Source organism: Convolutriloba macropyga, unplaced genomic scaffold (genome assembly GCF_964194025.1).
Source record: "Convolutriloba macropyga unplaced genomic scaffold, txConMacr16.3 SCAFFOLD_5374, whole genome shotgun sequence".
Lineage (NCBI taxonomy): Eukaryota > Metazoa > Xenacoelomorpha > Acoela > Convolutidae > Convolutriloba > Convolutriloba macropyga.
The window spans coordinates 1-17,347 of record NW_027449567.1 but is presented as its reverse complement, the minus strand read 5'-3'; the positions used below and the strand labels follow the sequence as shown (position 1 = coordinate 17,347).

Sequence of the window (17,347 nt, the reverse complement as noted above, 5' to 3'; positions counted from 1 at the left end):
AATTTGATGTTTGTCAAAAACTCTAAAGTTTTTTGCTACCGAGACCCCCATAAAAAATAATTACTGAGAAAAAATAATGCTTTTGGAGTCCAGGAAAATTTAACGCTCCGTTGTTTGGCTTTATTCTAAGAAATCCCAGAAAGGATGAGATTTTGTCAAGATACTTTTAATAGCACAATCTGAGGGAGTATGATTATTTAATCTTATTTTGATTGATTTTTTTGACAAATCAGACTCACTCAATGTAAATCTTTTTGACAAAAAGCAAAAGTTTTCGTTTGGATTGTCGTTAAATGAAAAAATAAACCTATTTTAACCAAATCTAATTTTTACGAATTTTATTTTTTTTCAACGAATGTAGATCATTAATTTTATCTCAAACTTCCACGTTTGAATTTAAAATTTTATTCAGATTTCGAACTATTTGGGAAATGTTTCAAATGGACATAATGCATTAAAAAAGAATGAGGAATTGAATTGTTCAAGAAAGTATATTAACATTTTCTCATCAAAAAAAATTGCTGATAAAGATAACTTTAAGCAGATATGATTTATGTTAAAAGTACCGTGGGATTTGTTCAAACGCCCTGGAGAGAACTTTGATAAAAACTATGCAACGACGTTTAATTTTTGATAACTACACCTCAATAAACGGGTTTCGATTTTTTTTGTTAGTTTATTAGTTTATGAATATGCGAGTGTTTATGAATAACGCAAAAGAGCTCTTTTTACGAAAAAAATTTCTCTATGTTCAAACAATAAATTAATTCGTAAATATTTTGTCGGATTTTGTTTGCGATGGGGCATAAGTTGGACATTGTCGGCATTGTCTCAAAACATACTATTTAGTTTGTCTGCTTCGATGTCTTAGCGATTAATTCAGTTATTTCACCTCTGGCTCCAGTTTTTCATTAAGAAAACCATGAAACGTTTTCGTTGCAAAATACTGCAGCTGCTGTTAGTAGTAGTCTGAATACAATCACACCAGCAGACATCAGTTTAAAATATTCAGATCCGACATCACAAAATTCAAACTAAAATGACTTAAGATTAAACGCTATTCGAGCACATACAAGAAAAAAGGTCAAATTTTATCATATGGCAATGACATCTTCACGTTTTAGTGCACAATAAATCAGTTCAATTTTTGAATTCCATTAGATATTTTAAAGTTTTTTGTTTGCCAGATAAGAAATTGTGATTCCATGCCTGTTCACGATGTAAACATTTTTAGTTTCCTTTTTCTTCCTTAATCAATTTGTGATCAAGCTTTTGTTCTTTTAGTTCCCTGTAAATATTTTATTCTTTTCAACCTTTCAACAAAGTTCTAGTGATAGTTTAGCTTACAAATTGTGCTCCGTTTTGACAAATAAAATTGAGATTAGTCATTCTTTTCGCAAACTCCACTGTTAGAAAAAATAAACTAATTTCACTTGAAATTAATAATGTGATTTTTAATCCTAAACCCTAAAAATAGGTCTTACAGATTGAATCGTAAGATAGAATCGTACCGCAGAAGCGCGTAGTATAAATGACTAGCTCAAAACTTGAACGCACAAACTTGAAAAATGTTTTTTAACATGATCGATAAGGAAACAAATCTTTTTACGACTTAACATCGAGTCAATGCAATGCGTAATGCATAATTCAGGCAATTCATTAAAAAAATCTGTTACAGAACTATTTGAGAATAGGGAAAAAAGTAAAACTGTCGGTTGTTTTTAGCTGTTTCAAATGTAGCCTGCTGATTCTATTCCTAATTGAAAATTTCACATCTGGCTGTATAAAGGCTTTTGAAGTATACGTCTGCTTTTAAAATGTACGTCTTCTATCGTTATCGTAATTCACGATACCAATTTTTTAGATCTAGAATTTAATCAACCTAAAACAGATTGTAAGACAAGTGTTCATTCGCCAGTGTACTAGGTACTATAAGATCTAGTTACTATTTTTTATTTCTAATACAGTTTGATAGCATTGGTGGTGACCATATATATAATTATATATAATTTTATAATGAGTTGAGAAGTCACTTAAATTTATTTTGGGCTTGTGTCAACCTAGTTTAAAAAATTTTGAGTTTTAAACTTAAGAAAATGTCGGCATCTTAGTGATCAATTCACTCATTTCACAAGTAGCTCCAGTTTTCGCATAAAGAATACCATTAAGTGTTTTGGTTGCAAAATACTACAGTTGCAGTTAGTATTAGTCTGAATGCAATCAAACAAGCAGACATCGGTTTAAAATAATCAGATTCGACAACACAAGGCCACAACTTCTGATTAAGCGTTGAAAGTTAAACGAGCACACACTAGAAAAGTTGTCAAACGTTACCATACGTCTAAGACGTCTCCATATTTATTCCAAGTGTCATTTCCATGTTTTAATATACATTAAATTAGTTCAATTTTTGATTTCAGTTAGATATTTTAATGTTGTTCTTTTGCCAGACAAGAAAAAAATCGTGATGCCATGCCTGTTCACGATATTAACATATTGAGTTTCCTCTCTCTTCCTTAATCATTGTGTGATGAAGCTCGTATTCTTATAGTTCCGTGTAATTACTTTTATTCTCTTAAACACCTCAACAAAGTTCAAGTGACAAATTAGCTTACCAATTTGTCTCCGTTTTTACAAATAGAATTGAGACTAGTCAATCTTTTCGCAAAACCCACTTTTAGAATTTAAACTAAGTTCACTTAAAACCTAAACGAACAAACTTGGAAAGTATTTTTTAGGATGACAGAGAAGGAAGCAAACCTGTTTACGAGTTAACTTCATGTAAAAATGCAAGACATGATGCATTATTCAGGCAATAAATAAAAAAGTGTTACCAAACTTAGATCTACAGTCTAAATAAAATAACACATATTGGAATTAATATGTCCATACGCCAGTGTACTAGGTACTATAAGATCTAGCTAGCAATATTTTTTCTAATAGCATTTGATAGCATTGGTGGTGATCATATGATCATATATATATATATATATATATATATATATATATATTTATTTATTTAGGTATATATATATATATATATATATATATATTTATATATATTTATATTTATGTTTATATTTATATATGTATATATATATATATATATATATATATATATATATATATGTATATATATATATATATAAATATTTATATATATATATATATATATATATAATTATATAGAATTATATAATGTGTTGAGAGGTCACTTAGATGTATTTTGGATTTGCGCCACAGTAGTTGAACAGTTTTTGGTTTCTAACTTTAAGAAAACGTCGGTATCGTCTTTTTCTAGACGTAAACTACAAAATTTCCTTCAATTTTTTCGTCAGTATTGTCGTTTTTGTTCGACAATTAACACTGTTCGGTATCGTTGTTTTTAAACCTTAAACTGATTTTCCATCGTCTTTTTTAAACTTAAGTGAGATTAGGTATCTTTTAGAGAATCACCAGGGTTTTCGGAACTCCGGGTCTGAAAATCAGATTAGTCCAGCGGACCGAACAATGAAAACAGTTTTCACGGGGCGTTTTGAAACGCAAAAAAACATCAAAAACTTTGCTGCCAAACTACGAGAAAGCAAGTCAAAACTCAGTGAAATCAAATTAATCAACAGAATTCTTATCAATGTTCAACAAAAATGTTTCTTTTTTGAATTCAAAATTAACCGAGAATTTTATCGTATTTCATTTATTATAGCTGCGAAGCTGTAAGCTGAGCGTAGCTATATTGCGGTGCTCTTGGTTTTTTACGACTCGAAGAGGAGTATTGGTTTTCTTAAGGTTTTTTTTTTACCGGAAGTACTATTCGTTCAGACGATGTTTTGACCTAAAAGCGAAAGCGAGTAAAATTGCAGTGTGAACTAAATTTTTATGAGCGAGAGAAGTTTTGTGATCATGCGCTGCGTTTAGTGAATGACTTTTTGACATTGAAAAGTAGTTTTTGACTGAATGGCACATATAGATAACCATTTTTTGCCGTTTTTTCGTCTAAGTGGCCAAGTTTTTTTGCTTGTAATTTGGTTTTTTGTAGAAATAATTTTTAATCGATGCTATGTTGAAATGTAAACCCCGGAAATTGATAGCGCAGTATTTTGCATAGCCTGAAATTGCGTTTCAAATGCGAAATTGGCACATATTTCTTAATTTTTTAGTTAATTTTTGGCTTTTTTTCTATTAATTTCTTCATTTTTTAGCTTTTTTTTGTCAAAAATCAGTTAATATGGCAACTTCCCTTTGATAATTCATATACTCAATGCCTCTTTCTACCTCGATGTAATTGTGTTTCATAAAATTGTACATTTGCTAATCCGATTTTTGTAGTTTTTTGCCAATTTTTTTTCAGTTTCTTTGTTTGTATTTTGCTTTTAATTACTAGAAATAGTATTTTGGGGAACATGAGGGACTTTTTTTAATTTTGTTTCAATAAAAATTCAATCAGTTTTTGGTGTTAAGTTTTTGAAAAAACAGATTAATTTTCATAAATGCAGTCTTAAATATTTTTTGACCACTTTTTTGCAAAAAGTTTCATTGTTTCGTATGTCTGAATTCTGCTTTTTCTTGTTTTATTCTGTTCGGCAAGTTGGATTTTTTGTCTCGAATGACTTGTTGTCTTTTCTATGTCTCGAATGCTGATCAATGAAATGTACTCGTTTTTCTTGATTTTTTCAAATTTGGTTTTTAACTTTCAAAAATCAAGAATTGGTCTTTTTGTTACGGTGTTCCTAACATTGTGTCCATAATCTTCACATTCTCGTTTGTATCATTCTAGTTTTGTCTTGGCACCTACTTTTGTATTCGTTATATTGATTTTTTCAGTTGTTAAAAAATTGAATGAATTCAGCTTTTTCTTAGATCTTGGTTTCTTCGGTTTGCAATTGATTTAACTCAAAATAAGGCAGTACTGGGAGTTTGCTAGAAAGTCTTTTCCAACATCTCGACTGATTACTTTTCATTGCAATTTTCTTCCGGGCTTGGTATTGTTTGTCGACGATTGTTTGCTTTTGAATATTATTCTGTTGCTTTTGTTTTTCTATGATTAATTTATTTTTTGAATTAGTATTAAATCATGTTGTCTAGCATATATACAACAAGGAAGAATCATGTATTATTTTTGTTTTAATTGCCGTGATTAGAAATCTAATTGTAGTGTTTCTCTGATTCTTAAGTTTGAGCACTCTTTATTGAATAATTTTGACTTTCCTGTCTTTTTTTGAAAAGTTTTTATCGACCGTTTGCTTTCGCGATCTTTTTGAGATTAGAATCATTAATTATATGAGGGCAATTGATGACCATGTCAGTTTTGTCAGGCTACCAAACGTTTTCAATAATAAAATTTTGCTGCATTTTCTTTCTCTTGGTGACAGTGGTTTAAATTTCACCGATTTTTAGATCAGACCCGCGGAGGTAATGAGTTAATGGTTTAATACAAAAGGTAATGACTTCAGCTTTTTGTGAAGTTTTGGGGCTTTGAGTCGCTTCCGGAATTCTTCCAGCTATGTTTTTTTTGTTTCGTCGTCTGACGCTCTTTTTTTGTTTTACATTTGTTCACACAGCAAAGCTGAAAAAGTCAAATTTTCTGAATGACTTCTTCCTCTCACTAACAGCATTTGCGCGCGTGGCGTCATTTTCCACTCGCTTTAGCGAAAGTTTTTTTGGTTATTTGCGTGATTAGATTTTGATCATACGTGACTTACCTCACCCAATAAAATGACTTTTGCACTTTAAAAACTTAAGTTTAATTTGAATTTGTTTAAGGTCAAAGGAACTCCTATGTGCAGTAAAGGTCCCTAATAAGAGGCTTCTGAATTTTAACAAGCTTTACTAATTTATGGCTGAATATTTTTAGCCTAGTTTTTTTGAGCGGCGTCGATTTTTTTTCAATTTAGATCTGTATCTGTTTCTATCTCTATTATATGGCACGCAGGTCTATTATTTCGCAGCTATTCCGGCCATCTGCCGGCTATGTTTTTTGTTAATGACCGTTTGACGTTTGAGACGTATGACTACATTATTTACAGAAAAAAAAACAAATTTTCCAATGGGAAAAACTGACATTTTTTTACGTCTAAAATCAAAAATACAGACGATTTCCTACGTTTAAATGCCGAACATAACGAATCTTTTAAAACCGAACATACAAAATCACTCTTGCGTCCAAAAACGACCGTGCGGGGTCTTTCTTACGTTCGAAGTTCGAAACCGACAAAACCGAAAAAACCGAACATTTTCTTATGTTTGGTTTTCTTATGTTTTCAAACAAACGCTTTCTTATGTTTGAAGCCGAAGATACCAAAGATTTCTTACAAATAATTTGTCGTTTTTGTTCGGTTTTCTCAACTAGGGCAGGACCACAACGTCAAACGCTATCAAACGTAATTTGCCCCCCCATTGAAAATTCAAAAAAATGCTTCAGATCATAGCTCTATCTAGCTAATATCAGGCCTATATATGCACTTAGTATATAGAAGTTCACTTTTGTAACGAAATGCGACTTTTGGCTAAATAACACTAACGCCAAAAAATCTGTGACCTCTTGTTCTCTTGTGAATAAGCTCCTGTTGCTCTGGGATCAAACATAAAACCCATTAAGTTCTTAACAGAATTGACCTCAAACACATGCTTGCAATAGTCGGTGAACACTTTTTATGAAATTCCGATCAAATTCATGATATCGATTTTATATACGATACTCGAAAAGTTTTTTTTCACGTTGCAGGTAACCACGAATGTCGTCACCTGACCAACTACTTCAGCTTCAGAATTGAATGTCTGCACAAATACAATGAAAAGATCTACAATGCATGCATGGAGCTATTCGATCACCTCCCCCTCGCCGCCATTGTGAACAAACAGTTCTTTTGTGTACACGGAGGACTGAGCCCAAGAATAAAATACATTCACCAGATTGAAAAAATCGACCGGTTTCACGAACCGAACAAAAGAGGTTAAAAGAGAAGGAATTAATGCAATTAAGAAGCATGCGAATCGTTTTAAATATAGTCCAACCAGGCTGAGTTGTGCGCTCAAAATTGTCCTCATCAGACCATTTCGAGCGCACACCTGAAATTTTGCGCTCGAAATTACAGGGCGATCTCGAGCGCACTTGAGTCTGATCCGAAACGGTTTTGAGTGCGCTTGAGTCTGATCATAGACCACTTTGATCGCAACTGGTCTGATCATGAAAGCCTACAAGCGCAAATGGCTTTGATCATGACTGGTTTGAGTGCAACTTGGTCTGATAATAAACGGCTCGAGCGAAAGATAGTCGATAATCCTGCGCTCGAATCCTTTCGATCAGAGAGCAAGTCTGACAAGAAACGGTTTTGAACGTAAGTGGGGTCTGATCAGTGAAAATTTCGAGCGCATTTTTTTTCAATTGGTCGCTGAGAGATGTTAGCTCCGCCAAGAGACAACAATAAAGCAGCGTTCTGATCAGAGACTCAACTGAAGTCCGATGGCTCTGATCAAATTCAAGGAGTCCAGCTGATAGCAAATTCCGGTCACCTTTAGCGAATTTTAATTAACTGTAGATAAAGATGTTTTTTATGAAAAGCTGTATAAGTTCATCCATTGAGTCAGAAATTTGCACCAACGGTTTAGCTGTGAGTTGTTTTGCACCTCTCATTGGTTAGAGTCAACTTTTTTCATCACCGCTAACTAATTTTTGCAACTAATTAATTAGCGGTGGAAAAAATCCACGGCGGAGATTTGTAGTGAATTTAGCGGGGAATTATTTTAAGAAATCAGGTGAATTTTTTCGCATTCACAGCATTCATCTCAAAAAACCGCAAATCTTAAGAAAAATTACCGCATACAACGCCAATCTTACACTTTTTACCAGTTTTTGGTGGTGACACATCGAACAGCGGTGAGTCTGATCAGAAACACATTTGAGCGCAGGTGGCCCCGATCAGGATTACAGGTCTTTTTGAGCGCAAAGAAATTGGCAAGCGCGCTTGATTCTAGTCAGAGACGAATTCAAACGCACATTGAGCGCACAGGAACTGTCGAGCTTATTAAAGTCTGATCAGCGTCAATTTCTGCCTGGGACGGCCTTGGCCTTATCAGAGGGAAAATTACGTTTTAAAAAGTATTTCAACCTTCTAAATGGAATAACGTGTGATCAGACTCGCTCGAGAGCATATTCGTTATTTCTGCGCTCAAAATTGGATTCTCTGGGTGACCCCATGTGCGTGGAATAGACCGATCATATATGACTTTGGGCGCACTTGCGTCTGCTCAGACAGTTGCGTCTGCTTCGAGCGCAATTGCAAACGCAGTTGAATTTGACAGGAAACCATTTCAAGCACAGATATGGTTTTCATTTTTTTTGGGAAATTTCTACAACGGGATGTTGGCTCCAGCATGAGCCAGTAATACCCCGGACTTCTGATCGGAGATTCATCTGCAGTTTGCTGGCACTAATCAGAACCAAGGGCCCCGCCCATCTTTAAAAAAAACTTGAAGCAACAGTCGATGGTGCATCTTTTGACTTCTATTTAGCTGATGAGTCAAAAGAGGCACTAATGTCATAGACAACAAGTCAGAGCTATTATTGGCCTTCTCTTGCTTTTTTACTTTTTTTTTACAATTCAAAGATTTTGAATTGTATTGGAGCGCTGTCCTTTTTTTAAGATCTGTTCACACATTTTCATGATTTTTGAAGTCAAATTGGGCTGGTGATTTTGGTCACACCGAAACAGGAAGAGGAGAGAAAAAGCGAGTGGTTTAGGGGCATAAAATTTTAAAGTAGAGTGAGAAAACGGTGTTTGAAGAAAAATTCGCTTTCTCGCTTGTGGTTTTTTCTTCACATGCGGCATTTTCTTTTTGATATTTATTGTTTTCCGATTTTTTGGATGAATTTTGTTTTCTAAATAACTTTTCCAATTCATTCTTAATCCGTTGTAGGTCTAATTTTGTTAAGTCACTGAAAATTGTTTGAATTGTACGTCAGGACTTGTCCTGCTATGTTTTTTAATTCGTCGTCGCAATTTTTATTACGACGATATGATGTCAAAACCACTTCAAATCTAATTTTTGTTCATTTGTTCATGCAATTTTAATTGAAGTGAGTGCGTGACGTCATTTTTCGCTCTTAGTAGAGCGAGTTTTTTTTTGTTCATTTGCGTGATTAAACTTTTGGTCACACCTGACTTACCTCACCCACAAAAATGACTTCCTCACTTTAAAAATGTATTTTTTTTACTTTAATTACTTTACTTTAAGAGACAGGGCCAAATGGGTGTGTGTCACTTTAAATGAAGGTTATTAGAGAGCTGCCAATAGAGGCAGCAAAAACTTATACAGATTTTTAATCAAAATATAACCTATCAGCCTTCAATGAAAAGACGATTTTTTTGGTCTGTCTTTTTTACTGTTTTTTTTTGAGACTGCGGATCTACGAAGCTATTGCGGCTATTTTCTGGCAATCTGCCAGCTATGTTCTTCAAATCTGGGTTTTCATTTTAGTATTAATATTCTGAGGTTTTGATTTTGTTCAGTTGGTTAACCTGCTGAAAGTATCAGCTTGGTTCTAATTAAATCAGAGTCATTCGAGGTCGAGAAACGTCAACCGCAGTTGAGTTGAATCAGAAATCGTTTCGTGTGCAATCAAAGCGCGGGAGACATTTCGAGCGCTGTTGAGCTGGATCAGAGGTCATTTTGGTTCGAAAGATCTGACCAAAGATGTTTTCTGTCTGGGATCTCAGCCTGGATAGTGCTGGAAGATACCGTTGTACTAATTTTATAAAACCATTATATAGTTTTTATTGTTAACGCAATTGTACAAAAAATAAAAGCGGTTAAATGTCCTTGTGAAGAGTTAGCAACGTTTTTCCATGTGTCAAGAAAAAGTCTTGGTTATCACTGTGAGAGTATATCATAATCTTTTTAAAGTTTCACGAGAAATATTGGTGCTTCAAGTTCCTAAAAATGATGCGTTAAGTTCTGCCACGAGTGTCAAGACCTTAAATGTCTTGACAATGTGTATCAAATAGATTTTGTTTCAGTGGGCAGCTATAATAAGTACTATGTGAGGTGACCCAGGTTCAGACCTCGACTTATGAAAAGACCATTTTCTACCTTAATTTAATATGAAAAGACCTTATCGGGACCCATGAAAAGACTTTACCTCGACTTTAACAAGGAGCTGGGCCGTGTATTTATATTCAATATTGGATCCCCCCTATTAGATTTATAAAGTCTTTTCATAAGTCGAGTTCCAAACCTGGGGATGCTTTGGATTCAGGCGATGCAATGACCGACCTGATGTGGTCTGACCCTGCTCGCAACTACGGCCAGGAACCTGTTCTTCCAATCACAGAGGGATGCCACTTCACATTCAATAACTTCAGGAACATTTCTTTCTTCTACTCTTACACTGCTGTCTGTGAATTTCTGAAGAACAACGATTTGTTGTCAGTCATCAGAGCACACGAAGCAAAGGATGCTGGGTTCCAGGTTAATGGAATTTTTTGTGAAAAATTAAAAAATCATTACAAACGTTGAGTAGTACCAAAATGGGTGTCCCGCTTTTTTATCCCTATTCATTTAATCCCCTATCATTTAACCCCGATTTATTCACCCCTGTATCATTTAACCCCTCTATCTTTTAACCCCTCTATCATTTCACCCCGATTTTAATCTTTCTATAAAATACGGATAATTAAATTAGCAATATAATCATTTGGCCATGCCTCAACGGCCCGTGGGACTTGATATGAAACTATCACAAGCGAACGTGGGATTAATTTATCACTCAATTATGACCAAACATGCCTTTAATGTCGACTGCTAATTGGCGGGATGAAATGATAGAGGGGTTAAAAAATTATGCATATATAAGTAGCGCCACAAGATACACAAAGCAAAAACGAGCTATATAGGTGAACGGAATTTTATGCATAACAAATTGGGTAAGACGCTGATAGGTATTAGGTCCTGGTCCAACTCATCAAATATCTCACCCAAACATACTGCCCAGTAGAGAAAAATTTTCTTTGTATTAAAAAAGGTCAACATGCTGTACGTATACTATATCTCACAGAAACAGTTATTGAGTTATTGAGAATTTCGAAAATGATAAAAAAATACTGCAGCCATATTTTTGAACTTGCAAAATCTTTAAACTTCATTCACTGGTTAACATTTTTCTCACAAAAGCAGAATGTTTTAAATTTTGATCTTTGATGTTCAACTCCGACAGAGAAATCGCAGTGTGCTAAAGTTGGCACCTAACAGACATAATTGTCAAACATGGCGATGCTCAGGGCACTGTTTGGGTAGCTCGAATTTTTCTCGAAGTGTTAAAGACTATTCGAAAAGATTAAAAGTTGAGTTTGATTTGGTCCAACTTTCGGACGAAATTAGTATTTATGTAAGTATTAACACCGAAAAATTTTGAGCTGAAAATATTGAATTAAAATGAAGAAAACAGATAATTTTTGCAAATTTATTAGAAAATCTGCACACATTGTATGTTGATCAGACAGAACTGCTTTTTTGCAAGTAAACGTGAAAAACGGGACCATATATTTTTTACAAAAATAATCTTATGAGGCCTGTCCAATACTGCCAATATTTAGATACTCATTGTGATTTCAAATTGACTCTTGAAGCTCATTTGAACATCCTGCGATATATGGCTTCGGTTTTTCGATCCCAATACCCTACAATATCACATTACAGTAATAACAAGGTTGCATGTGTTCCAGGTTTTCATTTTCCATTCAGTATCTGTTTCAAATTTTTTCAGCTGAAAATCGAAAGCGTCTAAATCTACAAATTATATTTGGGAGTAAAAGATTGTTCTGTTTGCTGCAATTTTGATCACAGTTGAGATATTTAGCTCGCAGCTGATATTTTGCCAATTCAATTAATCATTACAAAGTTTAATCAATTAAGCTTCATACAGATTTCATGCTCTGGGGAACACACAGTAACACAAATTGAGTGGATACGAAGAAGCGAACAAGTTGTTCTACCGAAGAAAAAAAAACAAACACATTGCAAGATGTAGCTTGATCTTATGTTAAAGGCGTCCAAAAGGGATAAAATTCAATGCTACATAAAGCAAAAATGTTGAGCCTTTAGATTTGAACATAGATTAGCAGAACTTTTGAGAACGCAGCTTGAAATCGTTCCATTGAGCAGAAAATTGGGACTGTTTAAGTCTTACTGATGTTTTAAAAAGAACCACCAAACATGAAGTTTGAACAAGGCGGCTCAGCAATGTGCGATGGCTCATAAGGTTCCGACCACCCCCATACACAATTTTGGCATAATTGTTCACCAAAATAGGAACAGATAGAAAACACAAAAATTATTTTTTGGGAATCCCAGAAAAACCCAAGTATTTTGGGAATACCAGAAAAAACCAAGAATCCCAGAAAAATCCCTTAAATTGCTGTGATATGCCAATATTAAGAAAGCGAGTCAAGACGAACAGCAAAATCAAACAACAACAACAACAACAACAACAACAAACATTAATTACATCAAAAACTTTTCGTCCGTTTTAAAAAACAAAATTTAATAACAAAGTCAACATACCGTCAGATGAACCTAAAAGTAAATAAAATAATTTATAAATCACCAGAAAAGATATGGACCAGTCCATAAAATGGTTTGGGAACAATTAGACAAAAAATAACAAAAACAAAAGCAGTAAAGTTAAAAAATTCGCTTATTTTTTAAAACAATTAACTTCAAAGTAATTAAAAGCATTAGAAATCAAGTAAAATATCTCAATTTCTTTAAGCGGCTAAAAAGAACAACATAAAAACAACAACAAAAAATCCAATTGAAACTTGCCAGAAACCGCTGTCAAAACCGTCAAGCCATTTTTCGGTCCTCAAAATATGTTCGTTTGCGCCTTCTTCAAACACCGATTATGTAGTTTGTGGCCCTTTATTAGTGAGACTAGGTAACAAATAGACAAAAAAGAGAAAAGGGCAAAAGAGAAAAGGGCAAAGGCTTCCATTAGATGTCCTTCATTCATCTAATTGAGGCCTTTGAGACCTGCATTTATCCAGAATAATTCTTGCGTCTACAAAAAGAACGTCAAACATGACAAAAATCAAATTAATTTACTTCTTTTGTGAAAAACCATTGTCGAAGTCAGTAAGGTTATAACGCACTCTTTAAAAAAAGAATTTGGGGCATCAATCCCCTTTGACACATTCCCTTGACACACATAATGCCATATTTGACCTGTAATTAACGAGATTAGGTACCAAAAAGAAAAATAAAAAGAACAAACTTGCGAAGTTAAAAAGATTTTTTTTTAGTTTTGGAAAACTATTGTTTTCAAAGTCATGAAAGCTATCAGCTACCTGTTAATATCAGAATATCGGCTCGTCTATTGTTCCATAAAAAGCCAATGAAAGTTATCACTATACAGGAAATTTCATAGAACTGAAATGACAAAGTAAAAATGACAGTTAAAGACAAAAATAAAAAAATCAATTAATTTCTTGAAGAAAGAAGTGTCGAGACCGTTAAAACGATAATCTATATCTTTAAGGATTTTAAAATGATCAAATGTGTTTCATTTTGAACGCTACTAATGTTATATGAGAACTGTCAGTAATGTGATAATGTGACTAGAAAATGTGAAAAACTGGCAAAATTCTAAAAACAAAAAAAATCTGAAATCTAGTAGTATCAAAGCTAGAAAACAAAAACTTCAGGCTTAAAAACGCAATCGAGACTAAATTTGAAATCAGTAGAATGAAGAACCATTTGGTCTTTGCTGACACTAAGCAGCAAGTTGACCAAATTATGAAAAAAAATGGAGGAAAAGTTCATTAAGCCATTATTTATTTAAAAATCAAAACTAAATGCATTAGCTTGGAGCTGCTTAGAAATCCAATTGAACCTATCACTCCTGAGCATTCAATTGATATGTTCTGTTCTTTATTATTAAAAAGAGCTCTTTTTTCAAGAAAAAAGACCAATTGAGTGCAATCCGAATTCTTTTTGGATTGTAAAAGTCCAAGAATGGCCCAAAACTAGACCTGCTAATGCTTATTGTCCGTTAGGGACTATTGATTTTTTGAATTTTGTAGATATAGATAATTTGTTAGTTGAAAACTCAAAAAAAATTCTGCATTTTTGATAAAAAACGGGTAAAGCTAGCAAAAAACGGCAATTTTTTGATTACGGAGCCCTCTCAGCGGAAGTTGAAGTAGGAATTGCCCCTTCTGAGTCTACAACAAAAGTATTAGTGTTGTTTGGGGGTGTATTGCCGGCAAATTTTATCAAAGTGGACTAAAGTAGCTTATTTCGTTCTGTTTTTGATGAAAAAGGCTGAACTTTGAAATATTTATCCAGAGTTCTTGACCCAAAAAATTATATCGGAATAATCAACAATGCGTGTTTGTCCTTAAAAATAAAATCAACGACATTATTCTTAAAATTTTCAACAAGTTTTAGAGAAATTGACGAAAAATTAGGCAAAAATTTCGGAAAATGTGAATAAAACAACGTGAAATCACTCTACTTTTCTCAGAAGTTTAAACCCCGATAACTCCCTGTAGAAAACGAAAAATAAAAAAAACTTTTGAATTTCATATTCTACGCTGGACGAGCTTTCTAATAATACCAGTCTCAACTCTCTGCAATGAATATATCGATCGGCGAAAAAAACCTATTTGAGTATATAGTTCCTCCCCCCTCAAGAGGTGTCGGAACAATTATACTTATGCCTGGAAAAATGCAGCTGCTAAGTGCCACTGACTTCTTAAAACTACAATTGATTACCTAGAATTGTTTATTTGTTCATTATATTTGTGAAACTTACGTGTTTGAATTCAGAACTCACTAAAAAATTGGTACATTTGAGGTGTTATTTTTTATGATACACGTCTACTTTCTCTTTCGTCTTTTTTCAAGAGAACGTATGTGTTTACATGATACAAGATCAAAAAGTAAACTAGGAATGTTCATTAATTTCTCTCAAACGAAGTTTGTAGCAATTATATTAGTCCTGTCGGTCTCTTTATTGCGATTTATTACTTGACCAATTTTTCGTCTGATGCCTTTGAATTTTCGTCCTCAAAAACGGGATAAACAGTTAGCTCCCAGCGGGCATTAAGTGCCCTTAGAGCTTTTTAGCTCACTAGTCTTCAAGCATGCGATTCACAGAATCTGTTTTGGAGACTTATACTTATGGTGATTCTTAGAGATTGACTCCCCCCACTGTTGCCCCCCCCCCCCCAGCAGCCCCCCCCCAGTGCACCCCCCCCCCCCCGCTGTGTCACTTACGCCCCTTCAATTAAGCTAAAGCTAGCCTCACTAAACCGTGCCTAGCTACTGACGTAGCCAACAGCTCGCCGGCGTTTGAGAGCAATTCGTCCGACGTTAGTCGGTTATGTTTGATTTAATTGTTGATTCAATAGTGAACATCAGAAACGACTCTTAGTTTCAACTGAAATGGATGTTTTGCAACTTTTCTGACACTAATATTGAGTTTCGTAAAGCCCGACCTCTTAAAATTGTCTGACTTCGTCCATTATCTTTTGCTCTTTGAACAAAATTTTAACATTGATCGCAACTGACAAGAGCATATATGCTCTTGTAAGTTGCAATCAATGTTAAAATTTTGTTCAAATAACAAAAGATAATAGACGAAGTCAGACAATTTTAAGAAGTCGGGTTTTAAGAAACTCAATATTAGTGTCAGAAAAGTTGCAAAACATCCATTTCAGGTGAAACTAAGAGTCGTTTCTGATGTTGCGAACTTTCTCTCTCTTGTGAACCAAATTAGTTATTAAATTGACAGCAAAAATTGTAAGGACACCAACGCTGGACTCATTATTGGCCACATTGATTAAAAATTGTTCTTAATCATTGCGCTCATCGCCAATATTTTTAGATGTACAAGAAGAGCACTTTCTCGAAATTTCCATCTCTCGTCTCTATCTTCTCAGCTCCCAACTACTGTGACACTTATGGAAACAAGGCAGTCATCCTATGTCTGGAGAAAGGACAGCTCAACATTAAGGTATCTTAAAGGAGACAACCATTCGCATCGTATGTTCCACACTCAGTTCTCAAAGGATAAAAATTATAATTAGTTGATTCATTGATCAACGGTATGTAGCATAATTACATTGGCAGCAATGAAAATAAATGTGGAAGAGATAAGCATTATCAATCTGATTAAACACCCCAAACGAACTTATCACACTCATTTTGTAGATATTTGCAGACAGCATATTCTACTCACTATAAATAATTATAAGTCATACAGCAATCCGGTACAGATTTTCCTACCATAACTATGGCCAAAAACTTTTAAAATTACGCAAAAAAATCATAGAATCAACGTTGCACTTTGTTTTTTCATTCGTTATACCTGTCATTTTCGTTGTGTCCACTACAACTTCAAGAATTACTATCTATGATGCTGCTTAAAAACTATGAATAAGATCGTGAGCGACTTGCGGATAGTATAACTGGACATTATAATACAAGGATAGAATATGACAGACAAGAAGTAAAAAGAATGGTGTCAATGAAAAACGATAATTCCCAATCAACCTTGTAGAATATTTGCGAACACATCTAAAACGTTGGGGGTTGTAGAAACACATGGAAATAAATGGAAAAAGTGGGTCTTCTGTTGAGTAAAAATTTATAAGCTTAGGGTCAAATTAAAAGCCTTTTGCTGTTTTAATACTTGCTCCCCATCAAAGCTTTTACCAAGTATATGCTATTCCTAGAAAAAATTTTCCATCTTACGGACTTTTTGATGCTAAATAAAATCATTAGAAATGATCCTTTAGGGAACAATCTGTTTTTCTTGAAAAGCAGTAGTTGATAATCATGATACTCAAATGACATCATTGATAGTCAAATAAAAATTGACACCGTAACTATTCCCGCTAAAAGTATCAACCTAAAATTTAGTTGTTTTTATAGTTTTCGAATTGTTTTTTGGCTTCTGCCTTCTGCATGATTTTTTGGTTGCTTTTTTAGTTTTCAAGTACTAATTTTTCTTTTCTGTGATATTTTAATATTTGTCTTCAGAAAGAGAATCAATTGATCATACTGGAAGAAAAAAAGTAGCTGCACAGTTCGCTTATAGCCAACTAATCTCTTGGTGTAGAGATCAATGATATACTGCCGGAGAAACTTTAAAAGTTGCTCTGGAACGTAATTTGAGGAATTTATTGTAAGCGTTCCCGGACCCTAGTGTCAGAGTAAATCAGTCCTGATTCATTGATATCCAATAGTAAAACGTTAAATCAGGACTGAATCAGAGTGTACTAAGGGTAGATTCTGTACAGAAAAAAGTCAGAGCCATCTTTTTTCATGATTTTTCTCTGCACATACTTTT

The 17,347-nt window shown here is 34.0% G+C and overlaps 1 pseudogene; it reads left to right on the top strand.

Moving 5' to 3' along the window:
* The first annotated feature begins 6,721 nt into the window (after nucleotides 1–6,721).
* On the top strand, nucleotides 6,722–16,009 carry LOC142355145 (serine/threonine-protein phosphatase 2B catalytic subunit gamma isoform pseudogene; annotated as a pseudogene).
* Nucleotides 16,010–17,347: the final 1,338 nt, after the last annotated feature.